Below are 1,097 nucleotides of genomic sequence, written 5' to 3'. Positions count from 1 at the left end.
TGATTTTTTTTTTCTGGCACACATGCTGAAAAGTCGCTGAAGTGTAGACGTTTTTTATTTTTGTCCTGTCCTACCTCAAATCGTGTGTCAGGATGGGGGTATATCTACAAAGTGCTTTGTAACAACCGTCTTGACTCGAGAGGGAACAGAACTGATGAGTTTAATGAGGAACTTCATGGAAGCTTTCTTGGATGAATTTTTAGTCGCCAAGATGCAAAATGGAGGGCAGAGGCATAAGGAAACAAATAATGAAGGATTAACAGACCCCAAGAGAAGTTGAGTGGGATGGCTGCCCAGATTTTCCCAGAATACTGACACACACATAGTTAGGGAATGGGGTATGCTCTGGCTGCCCAAGCTTGGATGGTGTGAAAAGAGCTGCTGTGTGTATAGAGGTCAACTATGCTTGCTGTAAGCAGGTCAGATGAATGTTTCAGTGGGCTGAAATGCACGTTTGAGTGTGCAGTCTGTATGTGGGACTGGGAGAGGACACCCAGAAGTTGAACCCTTTTTTGGTCTGAAATATAAGTAATAGCTTTGGATCCTCTGACTAACACAGGATGGCACAGACATTCAAAAGGACCAGCCTGTACTAGCTGAGAAGATAATTTGTCATCCTGGAAAAAGTGCCAAAATTAGTTTTGCTATAATTAGCTAAACAGCAGTGGAGTTCAAAATAAATTGCTCCTGAAATATTCTGTGTTAGTGTTGATGGGCACGAAGAACCAAAATAATAATTATTAAACATGAACATTATGTTTACTAAGTAAATATAATTATATTAGTAAAGGCTGAAATTATCAGATGGTGGGGACTCTTATGATTAATAATATTTCAATTTTTGTTTACATGGTTTAACTATAATTCATTAATATCTTGGTGCTGCTATAGAACTCTCTGCATACTTAAACTAAAGTGAATTTACTCCCAGAGCCTCAGTCTTACTTGAATATTAATACAGAAATATATTTCTGCACAAATTATGTAATTAAGAAGCCGTTAATACCCAAACAGAAACAACATTTGATTTTTATGTAACTGCTTAGTAAGGTTTATAAAAAAACAAAACAAAAAACAAAAATACGCCCCCCCCCCCC

The sequence above is a fragment of the Gavialis gangeticus genome, unplaced genomic scaffold, assembly GCF_001723915.1.
Source record: "Gavialis gangeticus isolate Ggan-Ray unplaced genomic scaffold, GavGan_comp1, whole genome shotgun sequence".
NCBI lineage: Eukaryota > Metazoa > Chordata > Crocodylia > Gavialidae > Gavialis > Gavialis gangeticus.
Note: the sequence above shows the minus strand (reverse complement) of the source record.